The sequence below is a fragment of the Myodes glareolus genome, chromosome 27 (assembly GCF_982192425.1).
Source record: "Myodes glareolus chromosome 27, mMyoGla1.1, whole genome shotgun sequence".
Taxonomy (NCBI): Eukaryota; Metazoa; Chordata; class Mammalia; order Rodentia; family Cricetidae; genus Myodes; species Myodes glareolus.
This window is the reverse complement of record NC_142052.1, coordinates 35814282-35823709: the sequence shown is the minus strand read 5'-3', so window position 1 is coordinate 35823709 and position 9428 is coordinate 35814282. Positions and strand designations below refer to the sequence as shown.

Genomic DNA, 9428 nt, shown 5'->3' with positions numbered 1-9428 from the left:
GTGGCACAAGCCTGCAATCCCAGCACTAAGGAGGCAGAGGCAGGAGGCTCAGGAGCTCGAGGTCACTATTAGCTAAGTGAGTTCGAGGCCATCTTGGGTACATGAGACCTTGTCTCAAGAAGGAAAATAATCAAAATTCAAAGCCTTATTTCTGCTGAATGAACACTGCTCTCCCACCATCACAGATGGAAATGGTGCACACGTGACCTAAGCTGGGAGCTGTCTGTAGTGGCTTAGTACTCTTTGAGAGCAGAGCCCTGGCCAGATAGGGTTTTGACGGTAGAAGCAAACTAAGCTGGCGTCCAACTTTTCCGTGAATTTTCAGATTTCTTGCTATTTAATAGTTTCCACAGCGATCATGGATTATGAGAACATAAGCATGTAATTACATATAATAACATGTGCATTGTGTATGAACATACATGTTACACAGGGGGGTGTCTCCAATAGTAGAAAACAGAACCGTGAAGCATGAGTGTGAGTGTGTGGGCCTGGGCCTCCTGAAGGTCATGCAGGTAGGTCCCGTGTAGATTCCACACCTTGTGAAGCCAACCGGGAAATCCAGCAGGAAAGTGGGGCTTACACAGAAAGTCTGTATGAACACAAGGAGGTGACACCCACCACGCACAACAGGCTGGAGACATCATCTGGTCCAGATGTCATAATGTCACTGAACAGAACTGCCATGGTCAATGGCGAGAGGCTGCCAAAAAGTTCGGATTGGTTGTCTCCATCAAGCTAAAATATAAACCAAGCATCAGGAGAATGAGCAGAGGAACAAGTGAAGTTGATCTAGATTGAATATTTAAGCTCTGGACTAACTCAGCTCAAGAAGGGTGCTATTAACAAGCCTCTACTATAGGCTTCTATATACTGTCTTATATAGGCTCTATTATACTGTCTTCTAATCCAGACAAGACTGACACACATCATGAGCATCCCACCGTCTTTCTTAGTGACCCTTACCTTCTTCTTCCTCAAAACAACATATCAGAATGCAGCTGTGTCTCAAGGCCCTTGACGGACAGGAGGACTGTCACAGAAGACCTCAGCGTGACGGTTGTCAGGAACCATGGAAAGGATCACCACTTTCACCATGGAAATCAACGAGAATTTGAGTCTACGTTGAACTGGTAACCCGTGCGATTCCCTCAGCCTGTGTCCCCAAGCAAATATTATCTCGAAACTTCAGGTTCTCTGTCTGTAAAACAGGCTGACTAACTGTATTCACAGTTGGGGATAGTGGCTGCCCCCTGTAATTCCAGAGTTTGCCTGGCGGAGGCAAGAAGAGGTTGCACAAGTTCAAGGTCAATCTGATCAAGGTCAGTCTGAGCTACAAACTGAGAGGCAGAGCTACACAGCAAAATCCTACCCCCAAAACCAGGCAATAATAATAATAATAATAATAATAATAATAATAATAATTTTATCCACGGTGTAACAATGAAATCACAGTGCCTAGGACAACACCAACATAATGTTAGCGCTGACTTACTAGTGACACAGGGCAGACACCAAGTCTCTAGTATGAAGGAGAAAACGCCACGGGAGATGGCTAATCTAAAAGTACCAGGCTTCACAAAAATGATTTCACCATCTAAAGGCTTCCCTTGTGGCGCTCATGTTAGTATACCATGTACTCACATGTTGTTGTGGATAGAACACATATGGCTAGCAATTAGCAATGTTGTCACCTTCAGTATGTACCTTAAGTTGCACTTTATCGCACTGATGGGCACGGGGGACTTGAGCCTCCAAAGGACCGGGGCAAGGCAGCTGAGATGCAGGGCCAGCAGAGACGCCTGCCCAGCCTGTTAGGTTCGGGAGCGGCCTGTGAGATCACAGAGGGACCAGCTCGTTACAGAAAGCCCCTCCCACATCTTGTTCGTGCATTATGAGCCACCGAGGCCCCCGTCACCTGGTAAACAGGCAGTCCTCAGTCCTCGGTGTTAATCAGGGCCCTCAGCAGCCACCTGTTTTCCTGCGCGTGGCTTCGGATGACTTGATATGAGTAACTTCTCAGTGAGTTGATTACATCAACAGATCGGCTCAGGTCTTATGCAGACTTAGAATCTATTTTGCCTGGTGGAGTTTTACTGCGGGCCATCTTTCCAATCATTTTTTTTTCTTTTCTACAAGCTGTTGGCTCTGGGAAGTATTTACATTTTAATTAGCAGCGCTCAACTCCCTTCTACTCCGTCAAACCGCTTATTTTCTTCCTACGGGCAGCTTTGGAGGAAGCAGCAGCTTAGGGTGCCTTGCCACGCCAAGCCACTGAACCAAAGCAGGATGCCTTGCAGAAGCACAACACCACGTCCTCATTCACCAGATTTGCTTCCTGTCGGGCTTTATCATAGGGACTCTGAAATGAGCTGCTTTCTGGAACAAGCAGGCCTCTCTTCTCTGGGTGAAGCTATATTTTAATGTAGCACATAAACACAGCACTCACTCAACTTCTCTGGGAAGGAAGTTTGTTTTCTGTGCGTCTTTCCAGAAAAGTCTATCCTCATAATCGTTCGTCCTCCTTATTTCCGAAGCTATACTATTAAACGTTATTCAACCTCATCCCGCTTCTGAACCAGACAGCTCTCACCGCGCATGCGCCCTTGGACTACGCGCTGTCACCCACAAGAGCTACAGATCCAAGGGACTGCTGTCCCCAGCGGTGCCCCTTGCACTCCAGTTTCTGGCTTTCCGTCTTCCTGTTCCTTTCTCTGCTTCTCACTTGCGGTTTCTAATCTGCCTCATTTGCTAATCACCTAAATGTGTTTCCTAGAACGAGGGGGCTAGCCCCGCCTGTTCCTAGAACTTGGTGACTGGCAGAACACTTGACAGGAGAACGACACAAACTTGGGGGCGGACTTGTTATGAGCCAGCACGCGGCTAGCTACAGATGACTCACGAGAGCTTCAATACAGGAATTTATTTTCCCCCAGCTCTGATTTCTCCCCCATGATCGACTTCATCCTCCAGCGGGTGGCAATATGACTTGGTGGCCAGAGGCGCGCCAAGATACCTCAGAGTTTCCAACAACGGAGGGATGGCAGCAACTGCCCTGACTCTCTCAGGATAAAGCAACTGTTTCCCAGCTGGCTGCTCTCCTCAAGGCCCACAATTGCCTTCTCTTAAACTCCCCGTGGCCTCTGGCTCGGGATCTAGAATTTCTAGGCCCAGCTCAGGCCGAAGAGGAACGCCCTTGGGAAAAGAGGAGCTATGTGCACCCAAGTGAGCCAGAGCGCTTCCTGGGAATGGGCTGCTCTGCCTTCGACGTCTAAAAATAGCGTTCCTTGCTGGAAACTGTCTCTGCAAGCGGCTCAGATTTGGAGCAGATCGCTTAGAGAAATGTCAAGGATTGTTTGAGACAAAACTGAACGGCTACCCGGGGACATTTAGTTGGCATGAACGTGGAACCGGAGACAAAGTTTGGTGTGGATCCTATGTGACGTTTGTGGCTTCCGAATTAGACAAGAGATCAAAATTCTGCACAGAGCGTTACAAGATCTTCAAACTACGGTGCTGAACATGGCTGTGGATTTTTATGCTAAGCCGGAATCCTTCCAACCGTTGCAGGCAAATGGGTCAAGTGAATGGCCCATCCACCAGTGGATTCTTCTTACAGTACGTTACACAGATGTTTCAACTGATGACAACTTAGGCTGGAGAGGATGTGGGGTAAAGGGAGCACTCCTGCATTGCTGGTGGGAGTGCAAGCCGGTACAGCCCCTTTGGAAATTAGTATGGCGATTTCTCAGACTATTAGGAAACAACCTTCCTCAAGACCCAGCAATACCATTTTTGTGTATATATCCAAAGGATGCTCAATCGTGCCACAAGGACATGTGCTCAACTATGTTCACAGCAGCATTGTTTGTCATAGCCAGAACCTGGAAACAACCTAAATGCTCCTCGACTAAAGAATGGATAAGGAAAATGTGGTACATTTACACAATGGAGTACTACACAACAGAAAAATAATGACATCTTGAAATTTGCAGGCAAATGGATGGAGCTAGAAAACATCATTTTAAGTGAGGTAACCCAGACTCAGAAAGACAATTATCACATGGACTCACTCATAAGTTGTTTTTAAACATAAAGCAAAGAAAACCAGCCCACAAACCACAGTCCCAGAGAACCTAGACAACAATGAGGACCCTAAGAGAGACTTACATAGATCTAATCTACATGGAAAGTAGAAAAAGACAAGATCTCCTGAGTAAATTGGGAGCATGTGGACCCTGGGAGAGGACTGAAGTGGAGGGAAGAGGCAGGGAGGGAAGCAGAGAAAAATGTAGAGCTCAATTAAAATCAATTTAAAAATACCTGATTGGTTGAATAAAGAGCAGAACAACCAATAACTAGGCAGGAGAAAGGATAGGTGGGGCTGGCAGGCAGAGAGAATAACTAGAAGGAGAAAAAGAAAAGAGATCAAGGAACAAGAAAAGGAGGAGAGGAGGAGTCCAGGGAACAGCCACATAGCCAAACAGCCAGACATGGAGTAAGAAGAAAAAAAAAAAAGACATACATAAGCCCAGAGGCCAAAGGTAGATGGGATAATTTAAAGTTAAGAAAAGCTGGCAAGAAACAAGCCATGCTAAGGTCAGGCATTTATAAGAAAAAATAAGCCTTTGCGTATAATTTATTTGGGACCTGGGTGGCACCCTCCCCCAAAACAGCAAAGAGTTAAAACAACCAACAAGACATATTAATTGCAATTATGGATATTTGTCATAGGGAAACTTTGCAAAATGCATCTGAAGCATTTTATTTTGACTCTTTTTTTAAGTTTTTATTTAACTTTATTTTATGTGCATTGGTGTTTTGTGTGCACTCATGTCTGTGAAAGGGTGTTAGATCCTGGGAACTGGAGCTATGGATAGTTGTGAGCTGCCATGTGGGTGCTGGGAATTGAACCTGGGTCCCCTGGAAGAGCAGTCAGTGCTCTTAACCACTGGGCCATCTCTCCAGCCCCTGTTTTGACTCTTTTAGTTGACTCTTTGCCAATTGCTTATGCTTTCAGAAATTAGGAAAAGTAGGAAAAATACTCATAACAGTGTATACCTGGAACAACTTACATGATCAACAACAGAAATTACATAATCAAAACCAATAATTCTGTTTCAATAGATTCCCCTGTTACTATTTTTTGCCAGATAGTAACAGGGAAATCTATTAAAACAGAATGTTCATATATTTTCTTACCCTTTGATTTTGTTATTTAAATTGTCTTTCTTTGCTCCCGGTATATAAAGTAATGCTACCCCACTTTGAGAAAAATTGAAATATTGAAAATGGGAGATGCTCAGCCGGTAAACTTCTCACCTTTGCAGCACTTGGCCAGAGCTCAGCCCCCCAGAAGCATGTACAAAAGCCAGGAGCAGGCCAGAGCGATGGCTCTGTGTGTTAAGGGTCCTAGTGCCCGATAAGAGTTCAAGTTCCAGAACCCATTATGGTAGAAGGGGAGAAACAGCCCCCCAAATCTGCCCTGTGACCTCCAGATGTTCTCTGTGGCGTGGCACGGGCGCGCGCACACACACACACATCTGAGCCTTGCAAAATAGGATCATGCCTTACTGCTTCCTAATCCCCCAAAGAAGCTATCCAGCAAGGCTTTTGATCTCTGAATAGATCCGCAAATATTCTATTGCTCCGAAGCAAATTAAGAGTTTAATTGCAAGTAGCGAACCGTAACCGAGATAGGGGCGCAGTGCTTAGAGTCACCCAACCCACCCCCGTAACAGAGAAAAACCGCTAACGTTTTGAAAAGTCCGGTTCCATCAGTTTGGGGTTGGAAGCTTATCGTTCCATTGGCAGGCTTTCTTGAGCTTCTCTTGCTTGGGACCAAAGTGCGCGAGCTGATCACCGGAAGAGCCTGGCCCACTCGGTTTGAAATGGCATCATCTTCCTGGTAGCACAGCGCCTGCCGTGTCTTCATCAGTGCCTCCACTCAGTTCGCTCTGAGGAATACGCAATTGGATGTCCACGTCAAGTCACACCGTGGGCCTCGTTCCAAAAGAGGATTTCGGGGTGACTTTCACAAATACATTCAACAACAACAAACAAACAAACACAAAGGAACGCCCGCGCTGAGTACCAACGGTTTCCGCTCTACAGTCACATCTGGGTTTGGGTCTCAGGTTGGTTCAAAGCGGAAAAAGTCACAAGACACACCCTAAAGTATTCTTTTAAATTTCTTTTGGAAAGAAGTCTTTTCCCCCAAATTAGGAGGAGTCAAATTGCTATACATAGTACTGCCCAGCCTGCCCCTGCGCCCCCCCTCCAGGAGCAAAGAGGAAGGGGAAAGAGAGATGCGGTCGGGACAAAAATGCAGAAATGAGAGCTAGAGTTCAGATGCCAGCCATGCCCAAGGAGTCTAAAGGTACAGCAACTGGGCTGTCCCAAAGTTAAGAAGGAACACACTGTTCCAAGAACATCACTGCCTGCATTCTGAAAGCGTGCACTAAGAGGAAGAGGCAAAAGATTTCCTGAACTTGAGTCTCAGAGAAACTTCCTTGTATGTTTTCTCAACATGACAGACAGGGTGTCAGGCGAACTTGCTGATGCAGGCCTCTAATCACCAGAATGGGGGATGCTGAGGCAGGAGGATATCTGCTTAAAAGCCTGCCGAGACTAAAGAGCAAATTCAAGACCAGCCTGCTCAACTTAGTAAGACTCCGTCTCAGAATGAAAGGTTGAAACAAGAACCGGGGTTTAGGTCAGCAGGACAGCATCGGCTGGTTCGTGGGCACCGCGGTGGCTCAGTCAGCAATACTGGGGTAAAGGTGATTGAGTGTCTGCCATACTCAACAATCTATTAGCCACAAAGAAAACGCTGTCCCTTAGAAGCATCCTGAATGCAGGGCCCTGGATGGACAACCAAGAAAAGGAAATCCTTTAGACTTAAGCCATTTGAGATAGAAGGCGTATGCTTTAGACAATTTTCTCTTTAAAATAAAAAGCCTAATCATGGGTAGGAAATATTAACTTACCTGCCGCGTCAGGGAAGCTTTGGGAAAAAAAATATTCATGACGGGGACAAGATAGAGCAATAGGCCAGCAGTTCACAGTCAGTCAAGGCTGAAAAAAACCAGACTCAAGCTTGGGAAAGTTTAAAGAAACCAGAGCAGCCTGAGGCTCCCTGGGAGCACATACTCCCCCCCAGGGGCACCACAGCTTCCTGCCGCTCGGCCTGGAGCTTCAGTTTCAACTGATCCAAGCACTCGGGGGCAGAGGTAAACCCTCCAAGGAGTAGCCCAAAAGTCACTCAAACCGACTTAGCAGAGCTCGCTCTAAGGAGAAAGACGATCCCGTGGTCCTCCTTTTCCGGCTCAATTCTATTCTGAAGAGCCTCTGAGCAACCTCAGGGGTCCGAGTCCCACTTGAGACCCACGGTATCCTCCCGTCTTTTACCCCACTTGTTAGTCTTTATTTGCCCTTTAGTGTGAAGGAGGTTTTTATGAGAAATCCATCACCCGAATCTTTTAGCTACCTCATCCCACTGAAGATTTTACAAGAGAACCAGCCCTTCAGGAGGACACTAGAGAAGAGACGGAAGTGATAGAAGCATACAAACATCCACGTTTCCTGGTAACGAGCCTAGACATCGGAGCGAAGCCACGACGAGGACGGGTTCCCTGGCCTGGCCGCCTCTCTCTCTCTCTTCATCCTCTTTCTTCCGCCTCAAGATGCAGACATGCGAGATTTCTCCTTCCACTCAGTTCTCTTTACTGCCCACGCGAAGGCCTCGCTCTCTCCTGCCCCTCTTCCTGCAGCATGGCGACTCAGCCATCAATCAGCTTCCCCAAAAAACGTAGTCCTGCTCCCTTTGAGACTGACCGGGCTGCTGCGCAGGGGAGGGGACCAGAAATCTTACAAGCTGTCACTGCTAGATCATGATATAAAACACACTGAGAAGGAGGTAGAGAATCCATGGGTCTTACGCCAGCGTCCTCATTTATTGCCACCGTCGAGATGACAGTCTGGCACACGCAAGTACCACTCAAGCGAGGTGGCTTCCCTATGCCACGAGCCGGCAGAGGGAAAGCTAAGGTCCTTCCAGAAGCGCCCAGGGAAACAGAGTTATAAGACAGGTATTAGGAAAGCTTTCTATTGGAATTATTTACAGACGTGATCAACTGATTACTGAGACAACCCAGGTTGACGTTTTACATCTTTCTGTTGTGGTAAAATAATATTTATGAGGAACATGTCAATACAGGGTAAAAATATCTCATGCATATTCACCACACAAGTCTGAAATGCTGCTTCCATGTTTTCATTTTAATATTTCATATTAAACAAGTGTTTAATGAGAAGTAGATTTTTCCCCACCGTTTTTCCTTCCCTCTCAGAACCAGGTGTTGCTTTGGCAATCCCAGTCCACTGAAAACTGTCTGTCAAGCTGGTGAAGGACTTTGAGGGGGAAAAAATCCTATTTTAAAACTGCATGGCAGCACTAAGCAGAGACATCAACTTCTAGAGGAATTGTTTTGAACAGTATATGCAACGAGATTTAAAAGACATTTGGGGCCAAGCATGGTGGTGCACGCCTTTATTCCCAGAACTCTGGAGCCAGAAGCAGGTGGATTTCTGTGAGTTAGGGGACAACGCAGCCCACATGGTGAGTTCCAGGCCAGCCAGGACTATACAGTTAGAACTTGACCCCAAAATGAGCAAAAGTCATTTGGGGGCCTGGATCATTGGTAAAGGCAGTGGGTAAAAGCGTTTAGGAAGCAAGCCCGATGACCTGAATTTGACCCTTGGAGCATAGGTAATACAAAGAGAGAGGATTGACTTTATAAAATTATCCTCTGACCCCTGCACATGTGCCATGGCAATGCCATAATTAATAATAATGATGATAATAATAATAATATAATGATCTTAAAACAAAAGCATTTTGCCGGCACTTCCTCTCCTGACTGCTAATCAAACGATTTTGCTGTTCTTTTCCACCCGTGTACGCAAGTGTGGACCCGAGGTTTAGTCTCCACTCAGAATACCAGGTGATGACCTCACAAATACTGCATCGAGAGGTGGGGACTAAGAGAGGCGGGGCAGCTGCCACCAATGACAGGCAGGTGTAAGGGCCTATGGGAATTTAAAGAAAGGAAGTACCACAGTACACAAGTTTCTGTCAAAGTCTGACCTACAGTAAGTGAGGGATTTGCTCGAAGTGGATGTAGGCTAGTTGCTGGGATAGCAGTAGCAGGTGAAAAAAGGCTCCAAAGACCCACCCCTGGGCTTGCCTAGCTCTGGAGCACACTCAGAGTGTAAGGACTTAGCACCCCTGGGCTTGCTTAGTTCTAGAGCACACACAGAGTGTAAGGACTTAGCATCCCTGGGCTTGCTTAGTTCTAGAGCACACACAGAGTGTAAGGACTTAGCACCCCTGGGCTTGCTTAGTTCTAGAGCACACTCAGAGTGTA

At 46.5% G+C, this 9428-nt stretch overlaps 1 long non-coding RNA gene across 1 annotated transcript; it reads right to left on the bottom strand.

Annotated features, from left to right (window-relative positions):
- Window positions 1-374: 374 nt before the first annotated feature.
- On the bottom strand, window positions 375-2797 carry LOC125414244 (uncharacterized). The gene is made up of 2 exons (XR_007236205.3): window positions 1708-2797; window positions 375-738 (listed from the first exon to the last, which is right to left on the bottom strand). It is a non-coding gene; the product is annotated as an uncharacterized LOC125414244 (long non-coding RNA).
- Between the last annotated feature and the right edge of the window lie 6631 nt (window positions 2798-9428).